The 15116-nt window shown below is 36.5% G+C and overlaps 1 protein-coding gene across 1 annotated transcript in view; it reads right to left on the bottom strand.

The window, feature by feature from the left end:
- khdrbs2 (KH domain containing, RNA binding, signal transduction associated 2) overlaps positions 1-15116 on the bottom strand; it is a 109941-nt gene that overhangs the window by 79609 nt on the left and 15216 nt on the right. The gene's annotated exons all lie outside the window — the stretch shown is intronic.

The following is a 15116-nucleotide window of genomic DNA, read 5'->3' as shown; positions in this document are numbered from 1 at the left end:
GTGATAGGTGTTACAGAAACTTGGTTGTCTGAGAGTGATGGGTAGAAACCATACTAATGGGGGATTTCAACTTCCCCCATATAAAATGGGAAAACCCGGTGGGTAGCACGAAGGATGAAATTGAAATGGTGGAAATGACAAATGACTGCTTCCTAACACAATTTGTCAAGGCACCGACTAGAGGGGAGGCATGCCTTGATTTAGTCTTTTCAAATAACGAAGACAGAAAAGCTAAAACAGAGGTCAAAGAACCACTGGCAAACTCAGACCACAACATGGTCTCATTTGAAGTGTTTTTTAAAACTCCAAAAGTAATGACTAAAGCTAAGGTTTACAATTTTAGAAAAGCAAACTATGAAGGTATGAAACAGAGACTAACAGAAGTAGATTGGAGTAAAATAGAGAAAACACCCACAGAAGAAGGATGGTTATTCTTCAAAAATGTAGTACTAGAGGCGCAAAACAATTACATCCCTAAAGTAGACAAATTTAAATGTAAAACTAAATTGCCAAAATGGTTTAATAGATTAATTTCAAAAAATATTCAGCGAAAAAAGGCACTTTATAGAGCATTAAAAAGGGACCAAAAAGAAAGTACGCAGAAAGAGTACACGGAACTGCAAACGCAAGTCAAAAAGGAAGTTAGAAAGGCCAAGAGAGAAATAGAAATGAACATTGCTAAGGGAGCTAAAACCAATTCCAAAATGTTTTTCCAATATTACAACAGCAAGAGAACATTCAAAGAGGAGATTAAATGTTTAAGAGATACAAATGGCAAAATCGTAGATGAAGAAAAAAATATATATTAAATGATTACTTTTCACAAGTTTTTACAAAGGAAGATACTGACAACATGCCCCACATGTCATCCAGTTCCTATCCAGTTTTAAATAACTTTAGCATAACCGAGGCAGAAGTGTTAAAGGGACTAGGAGCTCTTAAAATAAACAAATCCCCTGGGCCGGATGAGATCCTCCCAGTAGTACTCAAAGAAATGAAAGAAGTAATTTACAAACCGCTAACCAAGATCATGCAGCAGTCTCTTGACACAGGGGTGGTACCGACAGACTGGAAAATTGCAAACGTAATACCGATCCACAAAAAGGGAAACAAAACTGAACCAGGTAACTACAGACCAGTAAGCCTGACTTCTATTATATGCAAACTTATGGAAACTATAATAAGATCCAAAATGGAAAATTACCTATATGGTAACAGGGTCCTGGGAGACAGTCAACATGGTTTTAGGAAAGGGAGATCGTGTCTAACTAACTTGCTTGATTTCTTTGAGGATGCAACATCGATAATGGATAATTGTAAAGCATATGACATGGTTTATTTAGATTTCCAAAAAGCTTTTGACAAAGTCCCGGACAAAAGATTAATTCTCAAACTGAACGCAGTTGGGATTCAAGGAAACACATGTACATGGATTAGGGAGTGGTTAACATGTAGAAAACAGAAAGTACTGATTAGAGGAAAAACCTCAGAATGGAGTGTGGTAACCAGTGGTGTACCACAGGGATCAGTATTAGGTCCTCTGCTATTCCTAATCTACATTAATGATTTAGATTCTGGTATAGTAAGCAAACTTGTTAAATTTGCAGACGACACAAAAGTAGGAGGAGTGGCAAACACTGTTGTAGCAGCAAAGGTCATTCAAAATGATCTAGACAAGATTCAGAACTGGGCAGACACATGGCAAATGACATTTAATAGAGAAAAGTGTAAGGTACTGCACGCAGGAAATAAAAATGTACATTATAAATATCATATGGGAGATACTGAAATTGGAGAAGGAATGTATGAAAAAGACCTAGGAGTTTTTGTTGACTCAGAAATGTCTTCATCTAGACAATGTGGGGAAGCTATAAAAAAGGCTAACAAGATGCTCGGATACATTGTGAAAAGTGTCGAATTTAAATCAAGGGAAGTAATGTTAAAACTGTACAATGTACTTGTGAGGCGAGAGTGTATTAAATGGAATGTCCAGACAGTAATTTATGTGTACAGAAATAAAATAATTTATTTTTATTCTCTATACACAACAAAATAATTAAATAACAAAAGAAAACAAAATGGTGTGAGGGAAGGAGTGCAGGGGTGAAATCCAAAACAAACCGTGATGACTCGTCTTTAATTGTCTTCGTGGCGACCCATACATAAACAAAAAAAGACAAAAGAAATGTTAGTGTTTTTTGTTTTAAAAATCCCGCTGCACCAAACCAGTCTCTCCCTCCACCCGTTACTCCTCCTATTTTACTTTCGGACCAACCCCAAACACAGTAGTACGTTCCCTTTAGTATGTAATGTCCCGCCTCTGTAGTCAGTGGAACACCAATCCTCAACTGACAAGTGTCCTTATCCTTCACTTGACTCCAGTGGCTGGAATTTACATACTCGTACTTCCGCCCCTCACCAAGGTGCCGCCCCTCAAAAGATGACTTTTGCCATGGTCACGAGATCTTGGTAAGGGAAGTCCCGAGTTGGTTTGATGCCATCTACTGTCGGGAGGCTGAATCACAGACCGAAAACCCTTTGACTCATCACAGTACTAGTAAGACCTCATCTTGAATATTGTGTGCAGTTCTGGTCACCTCGCTATAAAAAAGATATTGCTGCTCTAGAAAGAGTGTAAAGAAGAGCGACCAGAATTATTCCGGGCTTAAAAGGCATGTCATATGCAGACAGCCTAAAAGAATTGAATCTGTTCAGTCTTGAACAAAGAAGACTACGTGGCGACCTAATTCAAGCATTCAAAATTCTAAAAGGTATTGACAGTGTCGACCCAAGGGACTTTTTCAGCCTGAAAAAAGAAACAAGGACCAGGGGTCACAAATGGAGATTAGAACATTCAGAACAGAAAATAGGAGGCACTTTTTTACACAGAGAATTGTGAGGGTCTGGAATCAACTCCCCAGTAATGTTGTTGAAGCTGACACCCTGGGATCCTTCAAGAAGCTGCTTGATGAGATTCTGGGATCAATAAGCTACTAACAACCAAATGAGCAAGATGGGCCGAATGGCCTCCTCTCGTTTGTAAACTTTATGTTCCTATGTTCTAATACCACTTGGGCAAACTCTGACATACTTCATAAGTCTAATGCCACGTTTCCATCAGCAGTAGATCGACTGGGACCCTGTAATGCCCATTTAGGATTGATTTATTCCTCTAAATTATAATGATGGACGAAATTACCTACTGAGAGTCAAATGCAAATCATGGCAGCAGAAAAACCATGTAGGCTGAATATTATCTGAGAAATATAAGTGTAATGCAAAAAACAAAAATGGCTTTTTTTCTCTGCTGGGGTCCTTCTGGGAGCATAGACTGCATTCTCTCATAAGAGCTCTTGAAGTTGAGTTTGTTTACCATATTGTTATGTGTTTCAAATCAAGATAATATACGGTCTCTGAATATACAGCTTGGCAATAAATATTAGGTAAGAGTTACAGGAATTATTTTATAGGTTTAACCGAACTATAAGGATTGATGACGAACCACCAATGTAACGTTAAAGCGCCTTTAGACTCATTAATTAACATGCTGGACCCTTGCAGATCTCAGTTCATAATTATTTCAAGTACATAAGCATGTTATGGAAATTACAGCATTAACAAACACGAAGTACTGCAAGGCTACGTCACTCGTAGCTGCTGAATCCTTGAATAATCAGGATTCATCATGCTGTGATTGTTATTCAAGGCAAGAATTTAAAAAGGCAATCAAACAAACTACCTCCTTGAACTGAGCTTGTTTTAATCACTGGATAGTTCTAATCTTTCCTTGAAATGCACGGGGGGTATAGATCTACTGCAGTTGCTGTTTTTCAACAGATTTCATCTTTTTAAGATGTTTAATCTCAGGAGGATTTTAACCAGTATAATTAATTATTTTACTCAAATAAAGGACAACAGATATTCAGAAGGTCGTTTTCGAACAGTAAACTCGGGTGGGGATGAATAACACTTCTTTCTGTCCACACTCATGGGGTTTCCATGCGGGTCAATTTACATGTGAAATTGTGATGTGCGTGCATAGGTAAATCAGGTTTGTGGCCGAAAAAAACGGCCAAAGAGAGGGTTAGGGTAAATCTCATCTTCTCGTGTAAATGACAAAACACATTGGAAAATCTACGCCCAGTTTCGCATGGAAACCCACATTTCACGTGTCAATGTTAATGAATGTGTTTATTCTTAACTATAAATATTGCAAGGGAGAGGGTCAATTGTTACTGTGGATTCCAAATGGCGATTTTATGGTTAGCAGTGGTGTAGTTCTCCTTAATGATAATGCGGCGGCTTTTTTTATTATTGTTTTTTGCTGTGTCTGGTCCGTCATGTTGTATACCACTTGTGGTTTTACAGTTCTGTATAAAACCACTTACCATGAACTGTGTTATGCCCTTGTTAAAGTATTAAAGCAGCAGTTTGAGAATACCCTTGCTGCTTAAATGGCTAACTGAATTAATTCTTTTCCTTTTTTTAATCTCAGTTATGTCCAAAGACAACGCCTGTCTGCCTTGCACGTTAGTAAATATAGTTGGTGAACTGGATGTCATGAGCCAGCTCGATCGCCCAAAACAGCACAACAACATCCAACAAGTTGTTGATGATCTCTCAGAACTGAACAAATAAAATTGAAAATTAACATTTTGACTGTGTTTTATTTGTTTGCATCATTATTATTTAACACAACAGTAAATTCAACAGAACTTAAAATTAAAGAGAGAATCTCTGACAGCACGAGACTCCTCAGATCGCTGCTGTCCAATTGAAACTGGCGGCTGAGGTAACCTTCACAATCGGCTTATAATAAACAGAATTGGGCTTTTTATTGAGAGTCGCTGGTTGGAACTTGCATAAACACCCATACTCTAACATGCGTTTGTTTGTTTTGGGCTTGTTTTGGAAGGCATTGTCGCTTTTTTTTTTCTCGTGAGACTTGGCAACACTGGTAACCTTTGTCTGTCTCTCAGGCAGCCACTGATTCCTGAACACCTCATTTTGTTGTTGACAGGAGTTTGTGCAGGATACAGCAGGCAGTGGTAATTTTTGGAACGAACTAATGCTGCACTTCAGTATCCGCCACCTCCCTTTCAAGTGCCCACTATCCGTATTTGCCCAAGCGTGGTGTTGAATGCTTCCTCAGCAGTGGTCAGCCATCTGGATGGTAGGGTTTCTAAATCAAAGCCAGGGTAGTACACGCAGCATCACCTGATCCCCTGCTGCATTGCCTGAAAGAAAGCGATATCTATCTATCTATCTATCTATCTATATATATATATATATATATATATATATATATATATATATATATATATATATATATATATATATATATATATATATATATATATATATATATATACACACATACACACACACACACACACACACACACACACTGTACACAAGGCATTTTTGCTTTACTACAGCAGTTCAGATTCACTCATGTACCAGTTCTCTGTGCATGGAAACCACATTTTCACAAAATTTCACTAGTAATCTTCAAAAACAGCATGAGTACTTTACTCACAGCTAATTTAGATATAATCCCCAACTTTTCCTGTTCATTTGCATGACATCGGGTGAAAAGCCTGGTTTACGTGAATAAAATAAACTGAGTGAATGGAAACCCAAAAAAGCATTTTACACAAGACATTTTTCTCATGTAAATGTCTCGAGTTAAAAAAAAATTTTTGCATGGAAACCCCATGATTTATGTGTATCTAAACATCTACTAGAGACACATATTCTATAAAGATCACGATAAGCCACGAATGCACTAGAAACAAAATACATAAAAAAAGACTCATTTATAGTATGTAGAATAACGTCTTGTGTTCTCAAGATACATGGAAAAGTGTAAGCTTGAAATACAAATGGATGAATGTGCAAACAGAGCTACCTCCTTCAATCCCCACAATCTGATAGTCCTGTTAAAACCAAAATATTATTTAGACCAAGTTTGATTACATTTTAAGCAGTTTTCCAGATATATGCAAACATATATATGAAAACACTTTAAAACGACTTTGAATCACAGCAAGCAAATGTATAAACTCATAGTACATACAGCAAAATATTAATTTCACACAATGGCAGGTTGTGCTAAATATTTTTTAAGGTGGTGGAAAGAAAACTCTAGGCCTAGAAGTATGTGGTTCCACCTTGTCTTAATTATTAAGAAACACATTATAGACGATCCATCCATCCGTTATTTAATTTACTTTGAACTGCAGAAAAGCGTTTTAAAAAGTGTTTGCAAGAGTGTCAAGCCCAAAGACTCTCAGCAGTAAAAAACACTTACTATATGTAGACTTCCACCCATCCCTGGTTTACATCTGCAGTTTATGCAAGAATGGCTTCAGGGTGACTTAATTAGTTTCTATTTTATTTTTGTTTTGTTTTGACAAATACACCCACCCCTCGTTATATCACCCCTCGCTATACTGCAGATTTGGATATATCACAGTCCTGGAGTTGGCTCCCCATTTTTACTGTCTAACTGCGTATGCCTTAGCTGCACTATACATAGGCACTTAGGCGCTTTATTTCATACTGCACATCACAAACAATTAAAAACAAAGCCTAAATATCGTACTGTTATCATATACACACGCATTGCACAATAACACAAAGCAAATTAAATATCTACTTGCTGAAACGGTTTTTATTTTAGCCAACAAGATGTTCACGAGTGGCAGCAATGCACCAACAAAAGTCACAAGGCAGTGAGGTCAGCTCCCTAGCAACAAGCTTTCTATGTTGGGAATGGATTCTTTCAATGCAGCGGCTTTGGGCATTTGAAAAAGGAAAGGAAGACTTATGAAATTAATTGGAGAATGAAGTTGTTGAGAAGCATTTACCATCCGCTGCACAAATTAAAACGGTGTGCTGCTTTTTGTACAAGCAATTTGAAAAAAGCGGGTGCGTAGAGGATTTATACTGGACCCTGACACCCACGATAAAATGAGGGAGTGGTTGTTCGGTATTTGTTTGCCTATTTGTTTTTCTAAGGGTCTCTCGCTATATCACGGACCTCGATATATAGCGGATTTATATTGGACCCCAACACCGTTGATATATTGAGTGGGTGGTGTACTTGCACACCGTAGCTTAGTTTTGCTTAGCTGACCTCTGAAGAAGGATTTAAGGCTGATGAAAATATAACTTGATGCGCTAAAAAAGTTCTCAAACATTCTAACTTCTATCAAAATCATTCTGATCATGTTGCTTGATTAGAAATATACTATTTCCCTTAGAAAGCTGAACACAATGAAGTATGTTCTCCTTTTCAGCTAATAGCACAAAAGCTGCAGCTCAGCACTGAGATAAAAATGAATGATAATGCTCTGGACGTGTGTCACAGAGTTCTTTGAAAACCCATACAACAATGTAAGATGTGCAATATCATTTACTAACTTCAATGTCAAACCTTAGAATGGTATTACTGGGAACAACTTACATTAAACACATCTGTATACGTCCTTGCACTGCTTACACAGCTAATACTTTATACAACATTTATTTTCTTATTATGTGACTTGATGTCTGCATGATGTGTAAATTTTAGAAAATGAACATACTACTGTATATGTAGCTATCATGGTAGTTGCTAGATAATAAGTGGCTGTTTTAGTAAAGCAAAAGCAAGCCCTTATGGAAAGAAAATATATTTGTAAATATATTGACATACAGCACATTGTCATTTTAGGGTTAAGGTTTTTAACATTCTTGAATGTTTAATTGTTGTTGTTTTTTTTTTTTTTTGCATTTGTAGAACTACTAACTACTTTAAAAATATTCACATGCCAAAAATAAATAAAAAAAAAAAATTAGAGTATGATTTACATATTGTACAAAATTGTGAATATATATATACATATATTCTATAATGCTTTTTGTAATCTTTAATATATTGAAATATATTAATCAATATATTACATTATATTTCTCAATATATTCAAATATATTTTTGTTCCATAAGGGAGGGAACTTAAGGAAAGAAAATAAATACCTGCAGTGGTTTAAAATAAGTATACAGTTGTAGTCATTTTAAAATGATGAAACCATTTGATGTATTTTCTTATTTGAGCCACAACTCTACATAAGAATGTATCTTTTTCATCAGGGAGGTAAGGGTGTGCAGAAAACCCTTTATTCATACATTATTAATTATTCAGAGAAGTCATACTCATACAGTAAAAGAGTGCAGAGCTATATTAAAGTGACAAAACAGTGCTATAATGTTTATTCAATAAGAATTATGAATTGTGAAGACCTAATAATTATTTTTTCTTTGTTTTTTTGTGCACTCTGTCTGTGTAGTCACAGTTCCTTCTTACACAGATTAGCCCTCAATCCTGAGGCTTGAGATTCAATCAGTGCTGCCCAATTGCAACATTTTTTCATAATAAAAAAACACAAAAAACTTGTTTATTATCTGTAGACAAATTGTCCAAATCATAACATGTTATAATTGTCGGATGTAAAATATATGGACTGTGTGATTGTGGATATAGAATTAAGTGCAGGCGTTTTATACTATATATAATAAGTACTCCAGGGGTAAGGGTCTATTAACACACAACTTTTTTCTCTGTAAAAAATGTAATGTAAAGCTCTTTACTCTTTGAAGAGCTGCAGGAGTTGATTTGGGTTCCTTTATGTGTGTGGCACATTGTTCCCTAGAGTAAAATGCAATAATATTAAACATGTCTTTTACAATCATGGCTTGCCAAATGCATTAACAATGTGGTGGGAATCACAGCATCTTTCAATGAAGTAATCACTTGTGATACATTCCACAGAAAGTCATACAAACTCATAATAACCAATACTATTAATACGAATTCCCATAAAAAGATAGTTATTATAATGTCACCCTAGATAGTTATTATACTGTCACCCTAGATTATTTTTTAGAGATTATTAAATGTCAAGTATTCCTTAAAGCTTGTTTATATTATACTGTGTACCATACAAGATGCTTTTAATGGAATGTTATTATATACTAGAACATAGATAAGGTCTCTGGGTAATTTTGGTTTGCTATCCAATTGTTTATTATGTTGTTCTCAATTGATGTTCAGAAATACCTTACGTGTACTTTGCGCAATCATGTTTTATAGCCACAGAGGTGATACAGAACAATAACAATTTTCTGTGAATATTTTGTTGTATGGGGTCCCAAGATCATGTACTGTACATATTTCAGAACAATATGTGCAAATCACTAACTGCTATCATTAGCTATAGCCAAGGGATATTTTCTTCTGATTTCTCAAAGCCTGTCCCCATCAACCCTCTATTAACATATTGCTTTCTTCACATTCAAGGTACCTGATCTCTTTGAAACTGAAAATCGTATCTGATCTCTTTGAAACCCAAAATCATATCTGATCTCTTTGAAGCTGAAAATCGTACCTGATCTCTTTGAAGCTGAAAATCGTATCTGATCTCTTTGAAGCTGAAAATCGTACCTGATCTCTTTGAAACTGAAAATCGTACCTGATCTCTTTGAAACTGAAAATCGTACCTGATCTCTTTGAAACTGAAAATCGTACCTGATCTCTTTGAAACTGAAAATCGTACCTGATCTCTTTGAAACTGAAAATCGTACCTGATCTCTTTGAAACTGAAAATCGTACCTGATCTCTTTGAAACTGAAAATCGTACCTGATCTGATCTCTTTGAAACTGAAAATCGTACCTGATCTCTTTGAAACTGAAAATCGTAACTGATCTCTTTGAAACTGAAAATCGTACCTGATCTCTTTGAAACTGAAAATCGTAACTGATCTCTTTGAAACTGAAAATCGTAACTGATCTCTTTGAAACTGGTTCGACTGTACGACATTATTTGGTTTCTTGAAACAGAACCAAGTACTGGTAGCTGTTCTTATGGACTTGCTATTGATAAAATTTTGAACAAATATGAAAGAAATAACACACTCCAGGTTGTGTAGTCATTGTGTAATATCCTATGCCTCTGGTGTGGTGAGGCACAAAGCGAAGCCAGGTTCCTTTTACACACCAGAAAAGTGGTATTGTACACTGCACACCCTGGTGAGTTATTGAGCTTATAAAATGCACTCGATTTTGAACTTTAAATTACTGTAAGATGTGCTGAATGTATCCATCCGTCAATGCAAAACGGTATAGCCTATGCATTTGCTGTAGAGGCTAGAAATGGGCTTGAATAACTTATTGCTGCTGAATTAATTGTTCATTTACTTTTGTAGATATGCACATTTATTTATTTTATACTGCACCTTGAATGATTTATAAAAAAAAAAGTTAATTAAACTTCTTACATTGATTGGTATGTAAATGTCATGTTTGAAATTCCTGGTTCCCTACAAAAATCCCGTTATGCACCTTTAACATTTAAATGCCAAGCCTCCGTTTGTTCTCACCGCCAGTCCAACAGACTCAGTGGATCAGCCGATCTCAGAGGGGCAGGGGCAAGCTGACAGACTGGCTTGCTTGCTTGGATGTCACTCGTAGTCAACACAAACAAAACTGCTTACTGTATGTTAATGCACGTTGATGTCTGCAAATGTTGTACTGTTGTTTACTTGAAAATGTTTTGCACTGGCGGCTTTAAAATCTGAACCAATTCTTTTCTATACAATTGCTTCGTTGTTGAGGTCAAACGCAACCACGCTTAACCCTGGTTTTAGAAACCGCTGATCATCTGCATTAGGCACTTAAATCTGGGCCTGCACAGAAAAATATGATTAACATTAAAGACACTGAGGAAGATCTTTAATCGAAATGTTTGTCTTTTGAATTTTATATACATGATACATGTTTTATGCATTACTACATATATGTATATAGTTATGGATTTAATGTGAAAATGTACATGTCAGTACCCTGTTTATTAAAGGTGCATTTTATTTATTAGCCAAAGGAATCTTCGAGCTAGAGCTAGGAGGGTGTAGGAAGCTGGCACACCTTCAACTCTGACTGTTGTCAATTACAACGATTTATAGCTGCCATTTCTCAGTGACAATGGAAACGCCAGCTGTCAGGGACAGAGCAGCCAATGCATCAAAACTGATAAGAAGGAGTGACACTTTAATAGTTATTCTCCAAATCTATCTATATTGTAATTAATAATGGACTGGAGGTGTACAATTTTGATAACAAAGGTTGTGGCTGAAATGTATAAATATGCAAAGTAGCATACACAAAGAACTTCTGAAAACTACTCAAGAAATGTATTGACCAGTTACTAAAGTGCTACAGTGTTTAAAATATAATTCAGTAGCATTACAAAGTGTTTTTTAAAAATCTTCAGCTCAACCACTGTGACTTAGATATATACATAGGGCTTCTCCATTATGTGCATGTTGCCAGAGATTTCCATTGCCCATGGGGGAAATCCAAACTAATTGCTGTCTCCACCTGTTGATCACTCCCAGAACAACACCTGCACACCAAAAAGCGGTAACTGCATTTCCAGGTTGAGATGCTTACAGTTATGCTAGTACAGTCGACTCTGAATTAACCATTCACCAAATACACTGAACATTTGTGACAGAGATGTCTGTCATCTATTTTACTTGAAACATTGTGCTTAGTACAGGAGAAAACTGTAAGGTTTTACTGCATTTAAGTCTATACAGTAGTAGGTTTGCTGCAAAGTAAGAGTGATGCACCTTTGTCTCTTAATCTCTGGTCTTAATCCATAAAAATTGTGGTCCTCCACTGGTTAATTTAGTCAATGTGCTTAACGTTTCAAATTACAAAAACAAACAGACCTAATACAGTCTCCCAACATTACTGCTCCAATGACTTCTCCCATTTACTTGTGAGAATATTTACAATACTCTAGGCATTAAGTGTGTGATGGGGAGGTTGGAGAAAATCTGTAAGTGTCACATGTGATTCATGAGAGGTGGCACGTGTGCATAACCTTAACGACAAACAGAGGAGAACTTGGGATTCAAACTCACAACCTGCTGTGTTTTAAAACAAAAACATCTATAGGGTGAGCTAACACAGTGAGCCCCCAGCATGAACAGTATGAATCCTCACAGTACACATTACTCAAGTCCTTATACCACACAACCCTTATTAAAACAAAGACAGCATCTGCATAGGAAGCATAGCAGTTTAAATAATGCAACATATTTTCTTACAAAACCATATTTTTATCATATGTATATTAAAAATGCCCTTAACTTCTCCTTTTTGTCTATTTATAAACTCACCGCACCTCTATAACAAGGCCATAATTGAAGTGCGTTTTTTTATTTCAAGGGTAACCATGGAAATCATATAAAGATTGCAACATTTTCAGGCAGAACATCTATAGTATCATGTGACAAAGTGCCCGCCCCTGTGTATATTATCTGTTATGTTGCGTGTGGTTTGTTAAATGTTGGTGTGTAGTCATAGGTACACGGGATATAAAAGGGTCTGTGTAACAAGAGCGTTTAAAATGTATATTTGTATTTAGGCACGAGGATTGCACAGCACTTCACGTGCAAGTAAAAAGTAATAATATGTGAGCACAGGAAATTGCACTTTATTAATTCACGTGCAGTTGTACCGAGACTCCAATTGAATGATTGATTAGCAATAGAGTCTTGGTACAGCTGCATAAAAACAGCATGTTTTCACCCACTCGGGGTTGGTGTTCGGTGAGTGGAGAACGGGACAGGAGACGGAGGTAGAAATAATAATAAGAATAGCAGTCATTGTTAAATAGAAGCTCACCGTGTTTGTTTGTTAGTCCATTGTTTGTTTTGTTTAGTCCGTTTTGTTTGTTTCTTTTATTTTGGCATAAAGTGCCGTGTTCTGTTGTTTTCTGTTTGTTCAACTGTTTTATTTTACAATAAACCGGCGCAAGCAAGCGCCATCATCATTTCATTTCACATCATCTGTCTTTGTGTATTTCATTCCCCTGGTTCTGACGCTGCCCACTTCGGCCGTCTTTGTGACATATCATTAATACTGTTCCTAGTACATCGCATTTATTCATTGGTCAAACTACAAGTCAATTACAGAATTCCCATCAACCCACTAGGTATATAAATCTACCTTGCAATCTGTAAGATTTTGTATTTTAATAAAGGTAATGAAACGAAAGTTAACGAAAGATTGTCCTGACTCAAACAAATTTGATAGTTAAGCAGGCTGAAATGACTTGTCTCTCAGCCCATTGAATTGAATGGAAAGGTGAGGGCTGGACACTAACCGCTAATGTCACGTTCAAACACTAATGTTTTACCATTCAACTAAGCTCCTTGGCAAACTTATGTGAACAAGCTGATACAGTACCACAGGTAAAACAAAATATCAGATATATTGCTTTTAGATTTTACACATCTCAGCCAAATAAATTTCATTTACTGTAGATATTTTAGGCAGCCCACAACTTAGCAGTCTCTCAGTGTGTGACTGAACATTCCAGTAGATTCTTCTGTCTTTTACTTAATTCTGCATTATTGTAAATTCTATAAGATATGGTATAGAGTGCTGAATACAATCTGTCATTCCACAGGGCAAAGCAGGGGCAGCTGCTCCTCTCTCAAGGTGCTTCTGCATATGCAGTAGCTTGTAGTGTATACCATCTGCCACATTTATGACAAACTTGTAACTTTACCTCTCTAGGCTATACACATTTGTGTGATAAAAGTTAATCATGTTTTTTTTTTCAACAGCCTAGAACAGATATGAATATCAAAATGTATTTTATTTTACTTTGGTCAAACAAAACTTACAGAAATAATTATAGCTAATGAATCAATGTTGGTCTAACAAGTAGACTTTGTTGTGATAGACACATTGTGGATACACTAAATCCTTTCTATAAAACATTTGGAGAGGCATATGGTTGCTGACTTTTTACGATTTAGGGACCCGCTCCCCCCTGAAAAAAAAGAAATTTAGCAGCATTATAAATCATTTGATTTGGTACTGAGTTAAATATGCAAAACTATCAAGCCCATTACTGAGGTGCAAAAAAGTATAATCCATCCCTAAGCGACCTAGTTCCAATTTTGCCGTAAGTGTTCTAAATAGACCTGAACAAGTTGGATAAAATACTCTGACATCACCTTTCCTGCTGTTTTCCAACCCCAACATCATAAAATATCACATTACTTCCAACACAAGACCTCAGGGGCAAAACATTTTGGAGACCTGCAGTCAAACACTCTAAAATGTCAAAGGCTATAAGAAGTACAGGAAATGAAAATGTATTATTAATATACAGGGTTCTCCCCAGGAATTCTGTACAGCTGGGTGGCAGAGGATTACAGCCAAAAGCATGTCTAATGGAAAACAAAAATGGCCTTACCTTAAATATATAATAAGACAAAGAATTTGAATAATAATAAGATATTGAATAATGAATAATAATATTCGTACACAGGTTACACTGCTTCGTTTATCCCTGATCCTTTGCAGTCTTTTTTGTGTTTCTGGTAGTGCTTGCACATCGTAACACCCAATTCCTTGCTGTAAAAAAAGCATATAACATCATATCCACTACCACAATGCTTCCTTTTTTTACACATAAATTCGCTGTTGTTATATATTAACCAGGCTTGAACATTGAGGTGAATAAAAAACAAGTATTTTTTTTTTTTCAACTAATACACACACCGTCAGTCGTTCTAGCATACTTCTGTACTCTCTACATACATTTGTGTTGTTTTCGATAGTCCCTTTCGGTTTTTTTTGAGGTGTGATAGGAGGTGATAAAACTCTGGAACCCAGCGGGCCACTGGCATAGTCTCTGAGGCCTGGCGAGGGCTAAGTTGGGAATAAAAACAAGCGCTGGTGCCACATTTCCGATGAGCACATCCAGCAACAAATGGTCTGCTGTGGAAATTGGGTTACTTGGTGGGGGCACTTGTGTCAGCCGACCTGCATGCCACCTGTAGCCGTCCTCTAGTTGGAAAGTCGCAGGCCCTAATTGCTTGGTAATCCGCAAAGGAGAAGATTACAGGGATCCCGGTTTTGGACCTCGACAAGGTCTTTTTCTCTGACACAATCCTCATTTCTTAGGCTTGCAGGTCAAAACCTTGGAGATTTATCAAAGCGATGTTTTATTACTTGTTGAATGCTCTCAACGGTGGCGGCAGGTTC

Source organism: Polyodon spathula, chromosome 6 (genome assembly GCF_017654505.1).
Source record: "Polyodon spathula isolate WHYD16114869_AA chromosome 6, ASM1765450v1, whole genome shotgun sequence".
In the NCBI taxonomy this organism is placed as follows: Eukaryota; Metazoa; Chordata; class Actinopteri; order Acipenseriformes; family Polyodontidae; genus Polyodon; species Polyodon spathula.
This window is presented reverse-complemented; position numbering and strand designations above follow the sequence as displayed.